This window comes from Carcharhinus amblyrhynchos, chromosome 9 (genome assembly GCF_965287045.1).
Source record: "Carcharhinus amblyrhynchos chromosome 9, sCarAmb.v2.hapA, whole genome shotgun sequence".
NCBI classification, from domain to species: Eukaryota; Metazoa; Chordata; class Chondrichthyes; order Carcharhiniformes; family Carcharhinidae; genus Carcharhinus; species Carcharhinus amblyrhynchos.
In genome coordinates this window covers 90,587,553-90,611,403 of record NC_137332.1, presented here as the reverse complement: position 1 = coordinate 90,611,403, position 23,851 = coordinate 90,587,553, and positions in this window count along the sequence as shown.

Sequence of the window (23,851 nt, the reverse complement as noted above, 5' to 3'; positions counted from 1 at the left end):
ACCCATCTTTACCTTAATTACGTGTGTATACCTTTATCATCACCTATATTTAGATTCAATAGCCCCTGTTTAACTAGATTATTGTTCAAGTTTATTGTCCATCTGTCACTTCTGCCGTTATCCTTGTAAGTCATTAAATCCAATAGTTCAAATTGTAAATCATGTTTGTGACCTGAATCTATAGACGAGACCAAAAATAGCTGTTGCTGGCCTCACTGAAGCGTAATTTTATAACTGCCGATGATGAACGTGGATATTGTGAAATGCTAGTCATGAACAATAACAATAAAAATTATCTATAAGTGCAATGTTGTGTACATTCTGTCAATTTTCCATTTCCCTCCCTGCAATTTGTTCTTTGTTTCTGCATTAGTAGGGTAGGATTACATAATTTCAGTTTTTATTCCAAATAAATCTCTATTAATTCATATTTCAATGGCTGAAGATCTGATTGAGTCGAAAGTTTAATATTCCTATTCATATCATCACCCTATTTAATGTCACTCGATGTTGTCTCTTTCCTTCTGGATGTTGGTTAAGGCACTTATGGGGTACAAGTAGTTGAATGATTCAAAGATCTCAATTGTGAATTAGTGATCTGGTTGTAAAAGGCTCAACTATTGGACAAGAATCAATACTTTAAATTATAAATGCAAAGCCTTTATTGACAATTGAAAGGCAAAAATGGTAACAAGTTTTAAAAAATAAGTTTCATTTAACAAAAAATGGAGAGAGCTCACCCAACCATGAAACAGACTTCTCTCATAATTTTCATTGGTTTATCAGGCCAAAGACATAAAGCGGTAACATCTGATTCGTCAAAACTTGGATAACATACTAACAAAGTGGCATCCTGAACCCCACATTTTTACACTTAAACAGCTCAACTTAACCAAATTGTTGTAAATGTTTAATAGGTTTATAATGTGTCAGTAATGTGACAAAAGTCAACTTTTATTTTGCAAATTGTTTTCAATTTAGGATACTGCCTTCCTTTAAGTTATGTCTCTTGATGTATTTACAGGAGTCCAGATTATTTAGATAGGCTTAACATTGTCCAGTCAAGGACAATGTTTTCCTTGTTGAGAGGGAGCCCATGGCTTGTGCTATTTCTTTCCTAAATTTTATAGAACTTTAATTCTCTCAATAGAAAGACAAATGGCGAAACGAAAAATAGAATAAACCAATATTGAATGAATTGCTAACTATCAAATCTTATCCTTCAATTACCGGAGCAGTTGAGGAGTTTCCTTGTAATGAAATCATCTATTGCTGAACAATGACTGGTTTGAAATAATACTTTGGTTAGGCTGTTGCAAAAAGGTTAACTACATCAAACGTTAACACAAAATGCCTTTTTAAACCATTTTTAGCTTATTTCAATGAAAGTAATATGAAATTAATGAAATAATGATTAGGTTATGCTAAAACATAGTGCCACTGTCACTTTACAAGTGTCTCTTGTCACATCCAGGATAATAGTGTCACAATCATGAGCAGGAACCTATACTGATGCCCCTGTTCAATCCAGAATAACTGTCTAGAGATCAGAAGCTGGAAAATTCTGATTCCTGTCTTAAATCTAGGACAACCATATACAGATCAGAAGCAGCAACCTATGCTCTTTTAGTTCGAAATGTATTTATAGTGCAGAACAGAGTTGAACTTTTCAATAAATCCTAATATGAAGAAGCCATCTGACTGTACTAGGGTCAAACAGCCCGCATACATTAACACCTTAAATGACAAATGACAAATGACGAAGAACATTTATTTGGAAATTGGAAGACAAAAAGATAATAAAAAGGTAAGTTTTAAAAAAGGTTGTTTTTGTTAGTATCAATTAACAGAAAGCGGAGAAAGCCAAAACCAACCATTTAACAGATTTACCACAGCTTTCCTCGATTGATCAGGCCAAAGACCTGAAATGGTAACTTCTGGTAGTCAAAATTTAGATAACAGAGTAATGAAGTGGCTTCTAAAACCCTCATTTATATAGTTAAAAGATGTTGCAAGCTTGTCTTAAGCAAATAGTTCTAAATGTCTAAGTGGTATATAACCTGTCAACAATATCACAAGGGTCAACTCCATTGGTTCTAATTAATTATGCACATTGTTTTCAGTTGAAGACAATATTTTCCTTTCTGTCCCTTATGCTGATGTTCTACAGGAGTCCCATTTATTAATGCAGACTCAACAGTCAAGGGCAATGTGTGTTACTGATAAGGAACAAGTCCAAAACTTATGCCATTTCTTTCCCAGTTGTTATGGGACTTTAATTTTCGCATAAGAATTGTTAATTCCTTGGTTATAGTGTTTTTGACTAGGCTATCGCAACGGGTTAACAATGTTAAAATATCTTCTTATCTCAGAGTTAATACAAAATGGCATTTTAACTCCCAAGCTCATTACCATGAAATTAACATGAAATTTACCTGGAAATGGTTGAGTTGTGCTAAAACATAATACTCAGTCCCACTTCCAAGTTTCTCTGTGTCACCATGATAATACTATCGTGGTCATGCTGTGGCTGCCGATGGCTATGCTTAATACAGAACAACTGTCTAGAGATCAGGAGCTAAAAAGTTTCATCTAACACAGATAACTGTATAGAGTTATATAAAGCATGAACCTGTGCTGATTCATCTCTCTAATCCAGGATAACTGTATATTGAGCAGGAACAGGAACCTGTGATGGTGCCTCTTCATAATCCAGGATAATTGTATAAAAATCAGGCGCAGCAATCTGTGCTGATTCTGCTCCCTAACTTAAGAATCTTATCATCACTGCCTCTTGTTATTCATTACGTAAACAAGGCCAGAACCGACGCGAGTCTTTCTGTTCATTTTTCTTCCCAGTTAATTACTCGTCCTTTTTCCGAATGCCTCCCCTCCCCCCTCAGTGGAAAATATGATTTCTTTTCAATCCGAAGATTTTTACTGCTATTTGTCTTTTACGTTGTGTAATTCATTGCTGATTTTTGCATTAGAATGAGAGAAGAGCATAAAGGGCTGTGACACAGATATTAATAAGACCCATTATAAATCAGCAAAGTCACAAAGTTTCAAATTTCTATCTGAACTCCGTCAAACTGATGTTTTGCTTGCAGACTCTGGCATAATTTTGACCTTTATTCCCCGTCCATACAGTCAACTTAGTAGCAATTGTGATCCTGTCTCGGGGCAAGTGTGGACTCTGCAAATGCGTCACTTACTATCTGGTGGCCATGGCTATGGCTGATCTACTCGTCGTTATCATTGATCTGATACTGAGACGTATACCTGTTGTTTATTGGTATGAGTTTAATTTCATGAGGTCCATTCCTCTATGTAATGTCCAAGCAATCCTCCTTTATGCGGTCACAGACTGTTCTGTCTGGTTCACTGTCATATTTACCATTGATCGATTTATTGCCATTTGTTGCCAGAATCTGAAATCTAAATACTGCACAGAGAAAACTGCAGCTTTACTTATAGGAATAGTGACTGTGCTGAGTTGTTTCAAGAACATTTTTTGGTACTTTATGTATACGAGTGAATATCGGCTCGCCAATGACCTCTGGTTTTGTGTTGTAAGAACAAGTGTTCGTTTTTCGCTGCTGAGGAGAATAATTGAACTTCTCCATTACGTTTCCACACCCTGTATCCCATTTGTCCTGATTATATTGTTCAATGTTTTAACCATCAGACACATCATAGCTGCCAACTTAGTCCATCAGAGACTCTGGAGCCATTGCAGTGGAGAGAATAAAATTGATCCAGAGATACAGAACAGGAAAAAAATCAATCATTGTAATGTTTACCATTTCAGGGAATTTTATAGTCTTACGGGCTGTTTGTTTGCTTTACTCTGTCGGTTATCAAATAAGATGGCTGGGCTATGATTCTGTAAGATTACATTACATAGTTGGAGAAATAGGATTCATATTTCAGCTTCTAAGTTGCTGCACCAATACATGTATTTATGCAATGACACAATCTAAATTCAGAGAGCAGTTGAAGAGAATGGTAAAATACCCTTTGGTCCTTTTTGTTAAATTACTGGTTAAAATAGTTCTTTAGTATGAAGTCCCTGATTTCTGACACAAAGTGTATGTGTGCTGTATGTTCAAAAGGAAACACTTGATACTAAAGACACAGAGTTATACAACACAGAAAAATTCTACTGGCTTATTACTTTCCATAAATTTTTAAAAATCATCCAAATGCATTTGGAGAGGGAGACAAATCAACAAATGAGTAGACACTCACCTAAATGGTAAAATAACCGTCAATATACTAACTTAATTCCAGTGTAGGTGTGTTATGCAGGAGTTGGGATACTTCAAGTTTAAAATGGCTCCTTTTTTTTGGAGAGAACGCAGGAATTAAGAGCAGCAGCAGGCAATTCAGCCCCGCTCTGCTATTCAGTACCATCGTGCAAGTTGGAATTCGTGGGGATCTTTTTAGAGTTACAAATTTCTGTGAATACTGCCCCACCCGGAGTGGGAGGTCTTCAGAATGAGTAATTGGATATAGAGTTTTGGGTGGGTGAGGAAAATGAGTGACAGATAGGCTATGATCATGTCTTGGAATTGCACGGTGCAGTCCTGGGTCAAGGGAAATGTAGGCCGAGCAGGGTGGCAGGAGGTTCAGCTTTGAAACTATTGGTTTTGATGCAGGACGGTGGGTGATGCCTAAATCCATGAATGGAACACAATCTAAAGAACGTGGCCGAACAATATTCTTTCTGTAAGTAAAGGGAAAAAGCGTGAATAAATGAACATATGGTCTTCAAAAGTGAAAGGAACGAGTGTGTGTTTAAAGTGATGGCCATGATCGTATTTCAGCTGTTGAACTGTGATAACTGTTAAAAGTGTTAGCTGGTATGTGTAGAAGCGAGTTTGTAATGGTGAGATATCGAGGAGGGGAACGGGTTGGGTAGGCAGAGGGATTAGTACTATGGAGAAAATGAACATGGATTGAACAAGGGAATATGGCAAATCAAACTTTACCCTGGTGGGTAATTGCATAAAAGCAAAATATCGCGGATAGTGGAAAACTAAATTTAAAGAAACGATTAAAATTCTGCAAGTCATGAAGCACCTGTGGAGAGTAACAGAGCTAACATTTTGGAATCCGTACAAGTTTTCTCTGCGTAGCTGTATAGCGGCTGCAGAAGGATGAGGCCCACTATGAGAGGACGATGCGAGACTCTGTGCTCAGATATTCAGGGAAATGATTGAGAAAGTAAAGTTTGCGGAGGTGTTGCTTGACCACAAAGTTTCATAGGAGCTGAATTAAAATGAGAACGGCTAATCAACCGGAGAAGGATCAGTAAAACCAAAGGAGAGGAATCTTATTCATTGAATGGGCAGGGAAATGATTTTCTGTTCCAGAGAGGAATAGGTAAGATTCCTTTGCAGAGTAACACAGGGGGAGAATCAGATTCCAAGATTTAATTCAATTAAAACAGTTGGTATTTATACAGCACCTTTCAGGTACAAAAACGTGACAGATCAATTCAGCAACGCAGGGATTTGAAAACAAGAATGATAATTTTCAACTGCAGGCGTTAATTCGCAGAAGCACTAATTGCTATGAACACAGGTCGATGTTTCATCTGGGCTAAGTAAAAATAAAAACATGGGCAGCAGAGTTTTGAATGATTCAAGCTTATGACGGGTAGAATGTGGAATTCCAGTCCCGAGTATGTTAATCTCACTTTCAAAGGTATCTACTGTTTATAATTAATCATTCACAGTATTACTGAAGCGAAAATTAAATTAAAATAACATTAATCCTTTCTAGTGACAATTATTTGAGTGATTCTTCCTGTTAACTAATTCAATACTTTGCTTCTGATGTTGCTCCTGAGAATGGGGCTGACATCTTGATCTGACTGATTAACAAAGTCTCACATTCTACTCAGATTCTTTTATCAGTGATTTTTCACATATTTTGTAACGTTTTACAATTCTCACATTTTACGTAGTTTTCTACTACCCACACATTCTCGCATTGTTAATTTTCCTCAGTTTTTCTCTTATTGTTCAAGTAAATTCCAATCTATGAATTTTCACAACATTTGGCACATTTTCACTATTATTTCTAAATGTTTCAGTTTTTTCTAGGTTATTCAAATAATTTGTCACATTTCACTATGAATTTATTATACTTGAATTATTCCCAATTTTCTTAAATTATTCCTTGGGGAGGTAATGGCCTAGTAGTATTAATGCTCGATTATTAATCCAGAAACTCAGATAACATTCTGGGGACCTGGATTCAAATCCCACCAAGGCAGATGGAGGAATTTGAATTTAATAAAAATATATCTGGAATTAAGAGTCTACTGACCATGAAAAGCCATTGCTGATTGTCGGAAAAACCCATCTGGTTCTCTAATGCCCTTTAGGGAAGAAAATCTGCAGTCCTCACCTGGTCTGGCCTACATGAGATTTCAGAGCCACAGCAATGTGATTGACCCTCAACTACGCTCTGAAATGGTGTAGCAAGCCTACCAGTTGTATCAATCGCTACAAAGTTTCAACAAAAAAATGAAACCGGATGGACCACCATTGACCTAGGCACCAGAAAAGACAACGATAAAACAAACAGCCCTGTCAACTCTGCAAAATCCTCCTTAGTAACACCTGGGGGTTCGTGCCAAAATTGGGAGAGCTGTTTCACAGACTAGCGACGCAACAACCTGACATTGCCATTCTCACAGAATCATATCTTACAGATAACACCACCATTATCATTCCTGGATATGTCCTGTCCCATTGACAGGATAGACCCAGCAGAGGTAGCCGCACAGTGATATACAGACGGAAGGGAGTTGCCCTTGGAACCCTTACTCTGGACCTCATGAAGTCTTCAGGTTAAACATGGGCGAGGAAACCTCTTACTGGTTACCATGTATCAGCCTCCTTCGGCTGATGAACAACACCTAGAAGAAGGACTGAGGGTGTCAAGGGCACAAAATGAAGTCTGGGTGGGAGATTTCAATGTCCACCACCAAGAGTGGCTCAGCAGCAGCATTACTGATCGAGCTGGTTAGGTCCTAAAGGGTATAAGTGCTAGACTGGGTTCCGGGAGGTGGTAGAGCAACCAACAGGAGGAAATTAATCTCATCCTTATCAATCTATCAGCTGCAGGTGCAACTGCCCGTGACAGTCTTGGTAAGAGTGACCACTGCATAATCCTTGTGCAGATGAAGTCCCGCCTTCATATTGAGAATAACCTCCACCGTGTTGTGTGAGACTATCACTGTGCTAAATGGGACAGACTTCGAACCGATCTAGCAACCCTAGAGTGGGCATCCATGAGGCACTGTGGGCCATCAATAGCAGTGGAACTGTACTCCAGGACAATCTGCAACCTTATGGCCTGGCATATCCCACACTCAACCATTATAATCAAGCCAGGGTATCAATTCTGGTTCACTGGAGAGTGCAGGAGGCATGCCAAGAGCAGCACCAGGCATACCTAAAGATGAGGCATACCTCAACTGGCGAAGCTACCAAGTAGAATGACTTGCATGCCAAATGGCAAAAGCAGCAAGTAATAAACAGAGCTAAGAGATCCAACAATCAATGGATTGGATCTAAGCTTTGCAGTCCTTCCACATCTAGTCATGAATGATGTTGAACAATGAAACAACTCACTGGAGGATCAGGCTCCACAAATATCCCAACCTCAATGATGGAGGAGCTTAGCACATCAGTGCAAAAGATAAGGCTGAAGTATTCACAGTAATCTTCAGCCAGAAGTGCTGAGTGGATGATCTATCTCAGTCTCCACCAGTGGTCCCCAGTCTCAGATGCCAGTCTCCAGCCAATTTGATTCACTCCACATGAACCAAGAAATGGCTGGAGGCACTGGATACTGCAAAGGCAATGGGCCCTGATAAAATTCTAGCAATATTACTGAAGACTTGTGCTCCAGATCTTGCTGCTTCTCTAGCCAAGTTCTTCCAGTTACAACATTGGCATCTACCCAACCATGTGGAAAATTGCCCAGGTATGTTCTGCACACAAAAGCAGGACAAATCCAACCCAGCCAACTACTGCCCAATCAGTCTACTCTCACCAGTAAAGTGATGGAAGGGGTTATCAACAGTGTTGTCAAGCAGCATCTGCTCAGCAGTAACCTGCTCAGTGATGCCCAGTTTGGGTTTTGCCAGGGTCACTCAGTTCCTGACCTCATTACAGCATTGATTCAACATAGACAAAAGAGCTGAATTCCAGAGGTGGGATGAGCTCTTGACATCAAAGCCACATTCAATGGAGTGTGGCATCAAGGAACCTTAGTGAAACTGATATCAGTGGGTATCGGGGGCAAACTGTCCACTGGTTGGAGTCATACCTAGTACATAGGAAGAAGGTTATGGTTGTGGAGAGTCATTCACCTCAGCTCCAGTACATCTCTGAAGAAGTCCCTCAGGTTGGTGTCCTATGCCCAACAATTTTCAGCTAATTCATCAATGACTTTCCCTCTGTCATAAGGTCAGAAGTGGGATTGTTCTTCAATGATTGCACAAATTTCAGCACCATTCCTCAGATGCTGAAGCAGTACATGTTCAAATGCAACAAGATCTGGACAATATCCAGGCTTGGGCTGACAAGTTGTAAATAATGTTCCCTCCACACAAATGCCAGGCAATGACAATCACCAATAAGAGATTCTCTAACCATCGTCCCTTGACGTTCAATGGTGTAACCATCACCAAATACCCCACTGCCAACTTGGGGTTACCACTGACCAGAAACTCAACAGGACTCACCACATAAACACAGTGGCTACAAGAGCAGGTCAGAGGCCAGGAATACTATGGCAGGTAACTTACCTCCTGACTCCCCAAAGCCTATTTACCATTTACAAGGCACAAGTCAGGAGTGTGATGGAATATTCCTCACTTTCCTGGATGGGTGCAGTTCCAACAACACAAGAAGCTTGACACCATGCAGGACAAAGCAGCCTTCTTGACTGGCACCACATCTACAAATATTCAATCCCTCCACTACCAATGCTCAGCAGTGTGCCCTATCTACAAGATGCACTGCAGCAATTCTACAAAGATCCTTGGACAACATCTTCCAAACCCACAACCATTTCCATCTAGAAAGACAAGGACAGCAGATAAATTGAAAGACCACCACCTGCAATTTTCCCTTCAAGCCTCTCACCATCCTGACTTGGAAATATATCATCATTCCTTCACAGTCGCTGGGTCAAAATCCTGGGATTCCCTCCCTAGTGGTGTTGTGGGTCAACCCACAGAACATGGACTGCAGTGATTCAAGAAGGCTACCTTCTCAGGGGCAACTAGGGATGGGCAATAAATGCTGTCCTAACCAGCGACATCCATGTCCCATGAATGAATATAAAAAAAATCAAAAATTATTCAGTCTTTGGAATTTTGGCCCTTTTTTAAAGTTTGAAAATATTTTCTTCCAATTTGGTCGTTTCATTGCCTATTCTGAATATCATTCTAATATTGTTCTGATATCTCAATTTCTCACACCCTAAATTGAATGCATATTTTCTGAAATAATTGAAAGTCCATTTTCCAATTTTTCATGCTGATGTTTTCTCGAACGATTCGCATACCTTTCTCACTTTGCACTTACAGTGTAGTTATCTTTCAGGCTCGAATTGTTCTTTTGTGTTACAACATTGATTTTTTCCAGACATTCTGAAATTCTCCTCTTAGTGAATTTAAGACATATTCAATTCTTTTAAATTTTCCAGTGGTGCTTTACAAGAGGTTCATATGTTTAAATATTCACAGCTTCACAAAGAATTCTGATATTCTGCAATCCTTCAATGATTATTACCGATGTGAATGACAGTTTGAATATTTGCATTTCACTGTTTGTTCTCATATATTTCACTCTGTGAAATTCACTAACTGTTCTTTGTCTCCTTTGATTATTCCCCTACTTTTCACACAATTTCTCATATATTTATTCAGAACTGATCACAATGTTTTTTTCATTTTTAATGATTTGAACTAATCTCATATTTGTTGATGTTTTAGAGTCAATCACGTTATTGTGGCTCTGGATTTACATGTACCCCAGGTAAGGATTTCCTTCCCTGAAGGACATTCATGAACCAGATGGGGGTTTTCTGACAATGGACAATGCTTTCATAACCATTAGTAGATTCTTAATTCCAGATATTTTTCATTCAGTTCAAATCTCATCAGCTGTCGTGGCCAGGTTCAAACCTGGGTTCCCAGAACAATAACTGAATTTCTGAATTAATGGTCTATTGATAATGCCAGTAGGCAATCGCCTCCCCTATAGTTTAGCAACATTTGCACTCTATAATATATGCTCTTCCAACATTGAAATCTCCCTTCACCAAAGTCATGATTAGGCATCAGCAATCATGTTCCTTCTTTCTGCCTCAGGTATATTTTACAAAGAAATGACAATTATAAACTTCATCTAAACAGTCACGTGTTTTTATTTTTACATTTCTCCAGAAATATCAATGGATTATGGTTACTGTAAACAATCGTTTCTAATGTATTGCTGGTATCATAAATGGTAAAATGATGCAATGCCAACATTAAACTCATTTCCTTCTCAATGGTCTAATACTTCTTTTGATGACTATTTCATTTCCTAGAAAAAATACCCATGAGATGCCTCTATACTTTCTTTGTCTTCTTGTAATAGTACTGCAACAACATGCAATCATTTGCATCAATGGTGACCTTCGATAGTTTTGCATAATTGTTTTGGTCACAAATACTGGTGCAGTGGTTACCACAGTTTTCAAATACTCTCTGACACTCTGATGTCCATTGAAACTTCCTGTCTCTTTTTCAGCGGGTCAGTGAGTAGAGCAATGATGTTGAAAAATTTGGCATGAATTTTCATTACAAACCATTCAGGCCCAGGAATCTGTCTTTTCCTTCTGATCAATGGAATTGGGAACTCCCAATAACATTTTTTTCACATTCCGTGAGACCATCTGTGAATGTCCAATTGTATGGCCTAGGAACATGACATGGGCTTTTGCAAATTCGCTCATAACCAAGTTTACCACCAAATCCTCCTGTGAAGTGAATGAAACAATTCCTTTACATTTTCTAAATGTCCCTTCCATGTCTAACAGAAAACCACCAGATTATCGACATACTTGGTACAGTTAGTTAGTCCAGAAATGATGTTATTGGTTAATCTTTGAATACTTCTGGTGCACTCTCCATTCCAAAAGTCATGACTTTAAACCATTTGGGGTAAAGAAAGCCAAAATTTTCTTAGCCCTTTTAGATAAAGGTACTTGTCAGTGTCCTTTAATTAAGTCAAGTTTAGAAATAAAATATGATTGGCTCATCTTCTCAATGCAGTCTTCCACTCAAGGAATAGGATACAAATCTGACTTTGTAACTGCATTGACTTTTGTACAGTCCACACGCAACCGTCACGTACCATCTGGTTTTCGCACCATGGCTAAGTGTGGGCTATACTCACTGCAACTCGCATCAATAATATTATTTTTATGCATCGTTTAAATCTCAGTTTGAACATGTACCAACTTTATTGAATTAAGTATATATGGATGTTACTGAATTGGCACAACAGTTCCTACATCTACATCATGCAGAATTATTTTAGTACTTCCCAGTTTGCTCCAACGTATAACTGCACATGATTGTATAACATTTCTAGGCCATTTTGATTTTCCTCCAGATGTTAACGCTGTGATTTATCCCAATTTCTGACCGCTTCCTCATTGTCAAATCTTGTTTGAGGAATGTTAAATTCAGAATCATGTGGGTTTGCTCCTACACTCCAAGTTGTAACAGCCAACACATGCACCTTCTGCTTTGCTAACTAATCAAGATACACTTTGAGCATATTTCCATGACACTGTGAATGTTCCATCAATCTGAAGCTCTTATCAAAAAATTCACCTCACTCAAATTTCTTTCAATTTGATAAGGTCTACTAACCCTTGCTTTTAATGGGTCACCTGTCATTTACCTACTAGCAAAACTACAGATTTTGGATTTCTTACCTGCTTCTCTTTTCATCACATGCTGTGTGCCACTTTTCAAAACTGTTAAGCCAACTCAGTAGCCTTAGTTAATCTCTTACTGAAGTCTGACGCATAGTCTGACAATATATTCTCAGAATGCTAACTCAGCAATTTCTCCCTGATCAATTGAAGTTGAGCTTTTATCCTCATGACCAAAAATCAATTCAAACAGATCCCACTTAGTTGTTTCATCTGGTTCATCCTTAATTGCAAAAAGTACGAATGGAATTTCTGTATCCCATTCCTGAATATAATCCTGAATATTGAAGATGAGCTTTAAAGCCTGATGCAACTTTCTGATGTTCCTTGTGATTGTGGATGGTACACAATTCATTTAAATTGATTTAATCCTAAATTATCCACTAATTTCTCTGAATAACTTAGACTTAAAACTTTAATCCTGTGAAACTCATCGCCGGGGCCATGGCTCCTTCTCTGTGACTGGATTCTGAACTTAACCTACAGACCACAATCAGAAAGGATAGGCAACAACACCTCTTCCACGATCATTCTCAACACTAGTGCTTCACAAGGCTGTGTTCTCAGCCCCGTACCATACTTCTTATGCACCTATGACTGTATGGCCAAATTCCCCACCAACTCAATTTTCAAGTTTGCTGACAACACCACTGTAGTGGGTCAGATCTCAAACAATGATGAGACAGAGCACTGGAATGAGATGGAGAATCTGGTGACAATAATGATGTGGTGACAATAATCTCTCCCTCAATGTCAACAAAATGAAGGTGATTGCCATCGACTTCAGGAAATGTAGAGGAGAATGTACACCTGTCTTGGGGACAAAGTAGAAAGGGTCGAGAGCTTCAAGTTTTTAGGTCACCAACAACCTGTCCTGGTCCCTCCTTGCTGACACTATAGTTAAGAAAATCCACCAACTTTCCCAGAAGACTAAGGAAATTTGGTACGTCAGCTATGACTCTCACAAACATTCACCAAGGCACCACAGAAAACATTCTTTGTGGCTGTATCACAGCTTGGTATGGCTTCTGCTCTGCTCAAGACCGCAAGAAACTGCAAAAGGTTGTGGATGTAGCCCAATCCATCATGGAAACCAGCCTCCCATCCATTGACTCTGTCTGCACTTCCTGCTGATGTGGCAAAACAGCCAGCATAATTAAGGACTCTATGCACCCAACCTTCTCATTTCCACCTTCTTCCATCAGGAAAAAGATACAAAAGTCTGAGGTTACATACCAACCAACTCAAGAATAGCTTCTTCCCTGCTGTGATCAGACTTTTGAATGGATCTACCTTGCATTAATTTAATCTTTCTCTATACCCAAGCTATGACTGTAACCCTACTTCTGCACTCTCTCATTTCCTTCTCTATGAACAGTATGTTTTGTCTGTGTAGCACACAAGGAACAATACTTTTCACTGTATGGTAATACATGTGACAATAAATCAAATCAAATCAAATCAAATCCTGATTGTATTTTTGTGGGCAGTCTATATTGGGTAAATAATTGAAGTAACTCCTCTTTATTCTGTAATATTGTCTAATGGAATGGCCTCTGAAAATCTAGTAGACACATCCATTATTGTCAAAAATGTGGACTCCCACGTTAACAATTAGGACCCTCATAAAAGGTTCCTCAAATGGTGGAGTGGATAGCAAGGGTGCTGGTATGTGTACTGCTTGAGGTTCTCCTATTACCTGACAAGTGTGATATGTACAGCAAAACTCAATCACATCTTTATGCAGTCCAGGACAATAAAAATGTTTTGAATTTTTGCTTGCATCTTCCTTGTTCTTAAATGAAGTCCTACTAGAACCTCAAGCACCTGCAACAACACTTTGTTTCTATAACCCATCAGTAATGCAACTTGATGAACTTCCATTGATATGTCATCTGCTAGAACATGTAAAGTCTTCACTTCCTCATGAAGATATCATTCCTAATGTAATAATACACTGGTATATATTCAGATTATTCTTCTGGGTGTGCTTTCTGATGTAATTGCTTTGTATCCATACCTTTTTGTTGTGGACCTACCAATTTCCTGAACTAAATATATTTGATTCATCCTCCACCTATTCTTCTTTATCAACAATCTGATCAAGAACGGTTTCTTACAACTGAACCTCGGTCTCATAAAATCATAGAAACTAGAAGTAGGAGTCGGCTATTTGGCACTTTGAGCATTCTCTCCCATTCATTATGATCATGGCTGATCATCAAATTCAGTATCCTGATCTCCCTTCCACCCACATTCCTTGACCACTTTAGCCCCGAGAGCTATATCCAATTTATTATTGAAATCACACAATGTTTTAGTCTCACGTGTTTTCTGTGGTAGTGAATTTCACACACTCACCTCTCTGTGGATGAATAAATTTCTCCTCACCTCAAACTGAGACCCCTAATTTTGGACCCATCCACCATCAGGAACATTCTTTCTGAATCTAACCTGTCTAACCCTGTTAGAATTTATAACTCTCTGAAACCCCCTTTCAATATTCTCAACTCAAATGAATGCAATCCTAATCTATTTAGTCTCTCTCATATGACAGACCACCTATCCAATAAATCAGCCGAGTAAACTTTTGTTATATTTCCTGTACATCAAGGATATGTATCTTCAGATAAGGACACCAAAACTTCACACAATACACCAGGTGTAGTCTCACCGAGGCACTATACAATTGCAATAAAACATCTCTATTCCTATGCTCAAATCCTCTCACGGTGAAGGTCAACATATCATTTGCCCTCCTTAGCGCCTGTCGTACCTGCATGCTTACTCTCAGCAAATGATGCACAAGGACACAAAGTTGAGTATACTGGCTGAATATCTAACTCTCTCAATTTACACACATTCAAGGAATAATCTGTCTTTCTATTATTTGACCAAGGTGGATAACCCCACATTTGTCCACATTATATTGCATTTACCATGCATATGACCGCTCACTCAGACTGTCTAAATCACACTGAACTATTTCTGCAAGCGCCTCACAGCTCACCATGCAACTCTGCTTTGTATCATCTGCAAATCTGGATATAATACATACATCTTTCAAATCATTGATACATGATGTTAACAGTGTCATTATATTTACTCTTTTATACCTCCTTCCTTCTCAGCCTATAGCTTTGTGATCTTGTTACCAAACTGAGAGGAAATATCCCAAGATACGCTTCCTGTAACACCTCAGTTGCTTGATTTTCTGCTGGCTTTTCAACCACAGTAGGCATTGCTTCTGCATGTGATCCAGCTATCTCTCTCTCTTTCATTTTGTTCCATAGGTCTCATTGTCTCTTTTTGTTTTCCCACTGAAATTGCTACTCTTTCTCTTTCCTTATCTCTTGCCATTGCCTCTAATTCAAGATCTTTAACTTGTACTTAGAAATCAAAGGAACCCTACAGTACAGAAAGAGCCCATTCAGCCCACTGAGTCTGTAGTGACCACAATCCCACCCAGGCCCTAATCCCTTATCCCTATATATTTTACCCACTCATCCCTCTAACCTACACATCTCAGGACACTAAGGGGCAATTTTAGCATGACCAATCAACCTAACCCACACATCTTTGGACTGTGGGAGGAAACCGGAGCACCCGGAGGAAACCCACACAGACATGAGGAGAATGTGCAAATTCCACACAGATAGTGACCCGAGCCGGGAATCGAACCCAGGTCCCTGGAGCTGTGAAGCAGCGGTGCTAACCACTGTGTCTCCATGCCGCCCATTGAATTTCAGACAATTCTGAGGCAAACTGTGCTTCTGACAATTTTAAATCCTGAACTATCACTGCAATTATTTGCTCCTTCCTTGCCCCTTCAGGTCAACAGCAGCTTGTTTGCCAATTCCAATACTTTTGCTTTAACCACTTTTTGTAAACCAATGCAGGAGACTTCCTCCATACCCAATAAAGCTTTAGCTATGGGGCGGGGTGGGGGGGAGGGGGGTGGAGATGGTGATTGGGGGGGGTGTGGTGATTGGGAGGGGTGGTGATGGGGGTGGGTTATAGTGTGGTGGTGGGGAGATAGAAATGGGGAGACAGAGAGACATGTGCCACACTTCTTCAGCAAATCAGTCAGTGGAGCAACCACACAACTAAAATTTGACATGAATTTCCTGTAAAAACCACTCAGTCCCAGAATTTACAGTATTTCTCTTCTCCTCATCATTATGAGAACTCACCAATAACCTTTGTTTTCACATCCCGTGAGACCATCTGGCTATGTCCAATTATATGGCTGAGAATGTGACTTGGGCTTTTCCAAACTCACTCTTTGCCAAGTTTACCACCACGCCAGTTCCTAAAGTTGACTGAACAATACGCTAGGTGCTCCAAGTGTTTTTCTCATGTCTGACTAAAATACATCAGATTGTCTATGTGCACCACATAATTGAGTAATCCCAAACTTATCTTGTTGGTTAATCTTTAAAATGTGGCTGGATCATTTTTCATTCCAAACAGCATAACTTTGAACTGGTGCAAAAAGTTTGATGCAATGAATGCTGAAATCTCCCTCACTTTGTCAGAAAAAGGTATCTGCCAGTACCACAACAGTGTGTCAAGATTGGAGATAAAAGTCGCTTGTCCCAGCTTTTCAACAAAGTGCTCCAACTGAGGAATTGAATACAAATCTGATTTTGTTATCACAAAATATATATATTCTTATAGTCCACACATAACCGTTGGATACCATCTGGTTTTGGAACCATCATTATGGTTGAGCTCCACTCACTGTCACTCAATTCAATCATGTCATTTTTAAGCATGTTTTCAATCTTCTTTTCAATTTGTCAACTTTAGAGTGTGATATCTATAAGGATGTTGTTTAATTGGAATAGCATTTCCTACATCTACATCATGTATAACTATTTTAGCACTTCCCAGCCTATTCCCAGGCACCTCTCCATGTGAGTGTAATAACTCATTCAGGTCATTTCAATTTTCCTCCAACAGGTAACTCAACCATTTATTCCAATTTCTGATAACTTCCTCATTATCCAATTTAGTACGAGGAATGTCAAATTCAAAGTCATTGGATTTGGTTCTTCACTTTGATTTGTAACCACTAACACAGCCTGCTTCTGCTTTCTTTCCTTATCAAAACACCGTTTGAGCATATTGACATGACACATGTAAGTTTTCCTTACATCTGGCGTTCTTATCAAATAATTCACCTCAGTCAATTTCCTCTCTATTTGATAAGGCCCACTGAAACTCACGTTCAAAAGTTCACCTACCACTGGGAAGGTTTTTGTTTTTGCCCAATAAATTTGAACAGGGAGGAAACCTGAGACACTACACACTAAATGTCTCCCACCCCGCTCCTGTAACCTAAAAAAAAGACTTGGTGTGAGAGCAGGTGAGCTTTTTTCTTTCTTTTCTTCTTTTCTGTTTTGTTTCTTAGTAAGGGAAGTTAGCAGGGATGGCAGTGCAGGCAGTGCAATATTCCTCCTGTGGGATGTTTGAGGTGAGGGATCAGCTGAGTACACCTGCATGAAGTGCAACCAATTCCAGCTCCTTGAAGTTCGTGATTGGGAACTGGAGCTGGAACTGGATAAACTCAGAATCATTTGGGAGGTAGAGACAGTTATAGAAAATAGTTACAGGGAGGTAGTTACTCCTAGAAATGAGGGTACTTGGGTGACTCTTAGAAGGGGTAAGAAGCAATCAATGCAGCGATCCCCTGCGACCATTTCTCTGTAAAACAAGTATACAGTTTTGGATAGTGTTGAGGGGATGACTTACCGGGGTAAGCCATGGGTACAGGTCTCTGGCACAGAGACTGCCCCTGTTGCTCAGTAGGGAAGGGGGGAGAGGAGTAGAGCATTAGTCACTGGGGACTCCATAGTTAGAGGGACAGATAGGAGACTCTATGGGAATGAAATATAATCACAGCTGGTGTATTGGCACCCAGGTGCCAGGGTCTGTGATATTTCGGATCGTGTTTTCAGGATCCTTAAAGGGGAGGGGGACCAGTCCCAAGTCGTGGTTGACATAAGCACCAAAGACATAGGTAGGAAAAGGAATGGGGATGTAAGGCAGAAATTCAGGGAGTTAGGTGGAAGCTTAGAGCTAGAACAAACAGTTGTTATCAGTGGTTTGTAACCCATGCCACGTGCTAGCAAGGAGAGGAATAGGGAAAGAGAGCAGTTGAACACGTGGCTACAGGGATGATGCAGGAGGGATGGATTCAGATACCTGGATAATTGGGGGTCATTCTAGGGTAGGTGGGACTCTACAAACGAGATGGTCTACACCTGAACCAGAGAGATACTAATATCCTGGGGGCGGGGTGGGGGGGGCAGAATTTGTTAATGCTCTTTGGGAGAGTTTAAACTAATTCAGCAGGGAGATGGGAATCTGAATTGTAGCTCCAGTTTACAGGAGGTTGGGACCAGTGAGGTCAGGAATAAGGTTTCAAGGTCGCAGGAGTGTACTGGCAGGCAGGAAGGTGGTTTGAAGTTGTCTACTTCAATGCTAGGAGCATCCGGAATAAAGTGGGTGAACTTGCGGCATGGGTTGGTACCTGGGACTTCGATGTTGTGGCCATTTCGGAGACATGGATAGAGTAGGGACTGGAATGGTTGTTGTAGGTTCCAGGGTTTAGATGTTTCAGTAAGATCGGGGGGGTGGAAAAAGAGGGGGAGGTGTGGCATTGTTAGTCAAGGACAGTATTATGGTGGCAGAAAGGACGTTTGATGAGGACTCGTCTACTGAGGAGTATGGGCTAAGGTTAGAAACAGGAAAGGAGAGATCACCCTGTTGGGAGTTTTCTATAGGCCTTCGAAAAGTTCCAGAGATGTAGAGGAAAGGATTGCAAAGATGATTCTGGATCGGAGCGAAAGTAACAGGGTAGTTGTTATGGGGGACTTTAACTTTACAAATATTGACTGGAAAAGCTATAGTTTGAGTACTTTTGATGGGCCAGTTTTTGTCCAATGTGTGCAGGAGTGTTTCCTGACACAGTATGTAGATAGGCCAACAAGAGGCGAGGCCACATTGGATTTGGTACTCGGTAATGAACCAGACCAGGTGTTAGATTTGGAGGTAGGTGAGAACTTTAGTGATAGTGACCACAATTCGTTTACATTTAGATTAGCGATGGAAAGAGATAGGTATATACTGCAGGGCAAGAGTTATAGCTGAGGGAAAGAAAATTATGATGCAATTAGGCAAGATTTAGGATGCATAGGATGTGGAAGGAAACTGCGGGGGATGGACACAATTGAAATGTGGAGCTTGTTCAAGTAACAGCTACTGCGTGACCTTGGTAAGTATGTACCTGTCAGGCAGGGAGGAAATGGTTGAGCGAGGGAACTGTGGTTTACTAAAGAAGTTGAATCACTTGTGAAGAGGAAGAAGGAGGCTTATGTCAAGATGAGACGTGAAGGTTCAATTAGGGTGCTTGAGAGTTACATGTTAGCCAGGAAGGACCTAAAGAGAGAGAGCTAAGAAGAGCCAGGAGGGGACATGAGAAGTCTTTGGCAGGTAGGATCAAGGAAAACCCTAATGCTTTCTATAGGTATGTCAGGAATAAAAAAATAACTAGGGTAAGATTAGGGCCAGTCAAGGACAGTAGTGGGAAGTTGTGCATCGAGTCTGAGTTGATAGGAGAGGCGCTAAATGAATATTTTTTGTCAGTATTCGCACAGGAAAAAGACAAAGTTGTCAAGGAGAATATTGAGATGCAGGCTATTACACTAGACGGGATTGAGGTTCATAAGGAGGAAGTGTTAGCAATTCTGGAAAGTATGAAAATAGATTAGTCCCTGGGCTGGATGGAATTTATCCTAGGATTCTTTGGGAGGCTAGGGAGGAGATTGCAGAGCCTTTGGCTTTGATCTTTAGGTCATCATTGTCTACAGGAATAGTGCCAGAGGACTGGAGGATAGCAAATGTTGTCCCCTTGATCAGGAAGAGGAGTAGAGACAATGTTGCTAATTATAGATGTGAGCCTTATTTCTGTTGTGGGCAAAGTTTTGGAAAGGATTATAAGAGTTAGGATGTATAATTATCTAGAAAGAAATAAATTGATTAAGAATAGTTAACACAGCTTTGTGAAGGGTAGGTTGTGCCTCACAAACTGTATTGAGTTCCTTGAGAAGGTGACCAAAGAGGTGGATGAGGGTAAAGCAGTTGGTGTGGTGTATATGGATTTTAGTAAAGTGTTTGATAAGGTTCCCCACGGTAAGCTATTGCAGAAGATACAGAGGCATGTGATTGATGGTGATTTTGTGGTTTGGATCAGAAATTGGCTAGCTATAAGAAGACAGAGGGTGGTGGTTGATAGGAAATGTTCATCCTGGAGTTCAGTTACTAGTGGTGTATCGCAAGTATCTGTTTTGGGGCCTCTGCTGTTTGTCATTTTTATAAATGACCTAGATGAACATGTAGAAGGATGGGTTACTAAATTTGTGGGTGACACTAAAGTCGGAGGAGTTGTTGACAGTGCAGAAGGATGTTGCATGTTACAGAGGGACATAGATAAGCTGCAGAACTGGGCTGAGAGGTGGCAAATGGATTTTAATGCAGAAAAGTGTGAAGTGATTCACTTTAGAAGGAGTAGCAGGAATACAGAGTACTGGGCTAATGGTAAGTTACTTGGTAGTGTGGATGAGCAGAGAGACCTTGGTGTTCATTTGCATAAATCCCTGAAAGTAGGCACCCAGGTTGATAGGTTGTTAAGAAGGTGTACGGTGTGTTAGCTTTTATTGGTTGAGGGATTGATTTTTGGAGCCATGAAGTCACGTTGCAGTTGTACAAAACACTGGTGCGGCCGCACTTGGAGTACTGTGTATAGTTCTGGTCACCGCATTATAAGAAAGATGTGCAAGCATTGGAAAAGGTGCAGAGGAGATTTACCAGGATGTTGCCTGGTATGGTGGGAAGGTCTTATGAGGAAAGGCTGAGGGACTTGAGACTGTTTTCGTTAAAGAGAAGGTTAAGAGGTGACTTAATAGAGGTATATAAGAAGATCAGAGGATTAGATAGGGTGGACAGTGAGAGCCTTTTTCCTCAGATGGAGAAGGCTAGCACAAGGGGACATAGCTTTAAATTGAGGGGTGATAGGTCTAGGCCAGATGTCAGAGGTAGGTTCTTCACTCAGAGAGTAGTAAGGGCGTGGAATGCCCTGCCTGCAACAGTAATGGACTAGCCGACATTAAGGGCATTTAAATGGTCATTGGATAAACCTATGGATGATATTGGAATAGTGTAGGTTAGATGGGCTTTAGATTGGTTTCATAGGTTGACGCAACATCGAGGGCTGAAGGACCTGTACTGCCTTGTTATGTTCTATGTTCTCATAGAACCCCTACAGCATAGAAAGAGGCCATTTGGCCCATCAAGTCTGCACCGACCACAATCCCACCCAAGCCCTACTCCCCATATCCCTACATATTTTCCCCATTAATCCCTCTAACCTACACATCTCAGGACACTAAGGGGCAATTTTAACATGGCCAATCAACCTAACCTGCACATCTTTGGACTGTGGGAGGAAACTGGAGCACCCGGAGGAAATCCACGGAGACACGAGGAAAATGTGCAAACTCCACACAGACAGTAAGCCAAGCCGGGAATCGAACCCAGATCCCTGGAGCTGTGAAGCAGTGGTGCTAACCGCTGTGCTACCGTGCTGCCCATGTTCTGGTAGAAATACTAAGACTTTATCCTCACCAGTAAAATTATGATTTTTAAAAATTTCTTATCTGCTTCCTGTTTCATCATATGCTGTCATGTGTGGCGATGCCGGCGTTGGACTGGGGTAAACACAGTAAGAAGTCATCATATGTTGTACCATCTTTAATTGCTGTCTAGACAACTCATCTATTCTGTTCAGTCTTTCCCTAAAATTTGACTCATAGTCCAATAATGTAGTCTGAGAACGCAGACTCACCAATTTCTCCTTAATCAATTTAAGTGGTCCTTTCACCTCATGACCAAAAATCAATTCAGACAGATTGAAAATAGCTTATTAATTCGGTGAATCCTTAACTGCAAAAAGAACAAATAGATTCCTGTGTCCCAATCCTCCAGATAATGTTGACAATTATATTGACAAAAAAATGTCAACTTTGTCTTTCAAGTTTGTTGCCACTGCATTTATCTCCCGTGATTCTGGATGGCATGCAATTGATTTAAATTGTTTTATTTCTAAGCTTTCCATAACCTCCTTGAATAACTTTGATGTAAAATTTGATCCTAGATCTGATCGTATTTCTGTGGATAAACCATACTTTGTTAAAAAAAGTAAGTAACTTCTCTGCAATCCTTTCAGCTGTAGTATTCTGTGATGGAATGGCCTCTGGAAACCTAATATGCACACATAATGCACAGTCAACACTCCACCCCTTCTAGGTAAAGGACATCCTGAAGGAACAGAATGTTCCTCCTGTTCATAGATGAATGTGAGTGGAGACATTGTTGCTTGACCTAGGTGATTAAGCCATGTGCAAGATGCCTTCCACTGGCACCATTCCACTTGTCTCCATTCCCTTGAGGCATCTACCAGAGGGACTACTAGCAGACATGGCCAATCTCCAGGCGGATGAAGTTTTAGAGTCAAGAGTTTGTTGTCCCCCATCTGTGCCCCTGGGAGGCATTTAGAATGGAGTTGAGGAGGAACTTCTTCACTCAAAGGGTGGTGAATCTCTGGAATTCTCTGCCCGTTGAAGTGGTGGAGGCTACCTCGCTAAATATTTTAAGACGCGGGTTGATGGGTTTTTGATAAGAGAGGGGATTAAGGGTTATGGGGAGAGGGCGGGAATGTGGAACTGAGCCAAGACAGATCAGCCATGATCTTATTGAATGGCGGGGCAGGCTCGAAGGGCTAGATGGCCCACTCCTGCTCCTATTTCTTATGTTCTTATGTTATCCACCTCCCTCTCTTTCTCTTCATCCTACACATCATCTTGTCTCTGACTGCAGCCAGTGGCAAACGGCACACTCCAGACCTTGCTGAATCTTGATGTTTTGAGATCCATGAGCTGGGAAAACATCTGTTATTATGTGGTCTTTGCTAGAGAGAAGAAAACACAAGTGAGCATGATTGACAAAAAATATAGTTGACCTGAGCTTTCTGTTTTATATGAGAAAGAAGGCCAGCTCCCAGTGCCTCCTTCCTTTGCAATGGTCACTATATTAGAGATGGTATATAACCAGAACTTGTAATAGTCTAACCATGGTGGAAAAATAAGAGGTTATCCACTTTGGAAGGAGGAACAGATGCACAAAGTATTTGTTACATGGTAAGAGATATGAAAATTTAAATGTGCAAAAGGATCTGGGTGTCCTCATCAATAATCACTGAAGGCTAACACACACCTGCAAAAATTAACTAGCAAGGTTAGTGGTATGTTAGCCTTTATTTTCCAATCCAAGAAGATTGGAGTGCAGGAGTGGCAGAATTTTGTTTCAGTTGTACAGTAGTTTAGTTAGATGGCAGCTGATGTAGTGTGTGTAGTTTTGGTCCCCTTACCTTGGGAAGAATGTTATTGATGTGGAGATGCCGGTATTGGACTTGGGTAAACCCAGTAAGAAGTCTCACAACATCAAGTCCAACAGGTTTATTTGGTTTATAAATAAACCTGCTGGACTTTAAGGATGTTATTGCTATAGAGAGAGTTCAACAGACTTATTTCCGGGGTGGTGGCACTGTCCTATGAAGAAAGACTGGAATTCATATCAATGTTTTTATTGTGATCCCAGTCTCTCTCTTTTACACTGGGCAGCTATTAGGCAAGACCTTTCCATTGTTATTCGAGTTCCTATTTCAATCTCACTCTGACTGAGTTTAATCTCCCTGGTAACTGGT